A 236-nucleotide genomic window follows, 5' to 3' on the forward strand; every position below is an offset into this window, starting at 1 on the left:
TGGAAAACATGAAGCAAGCTCTATCCATTGACTAGTCTATTTATAGTCACTCATACTTTCGAAAGCTTTGTTATTGGCTTTACATGGTTTTATATGTTTATAAATGATTTTAAATTGAATTGCTTTTCACTTCTAGTGAAAATAGATCATAATTTCATTTTCGCATTGAGAAATGTGAAGCAAAAGCTATCCGTTGATAAGAAAACTACATTTATAGCCATTCATGCCTTCGAAGA

This window comes from Theobroma umbraticum, unplaced genomic scaffold, assembly GCF_002168275.2.
Source record: "Theobroma umbraticum cultivar Fairchild unplaced genomic scaffold, ASM216827v3 scaffold_7.0, whole genome shotgun sequence".
Lineage (NCBI taxonomy): Eukaryota > Viridiplantae > Streptophyta > Magnoliopsida > Malvales > Malvaceae > Theobroma > Theobroma umbraticum.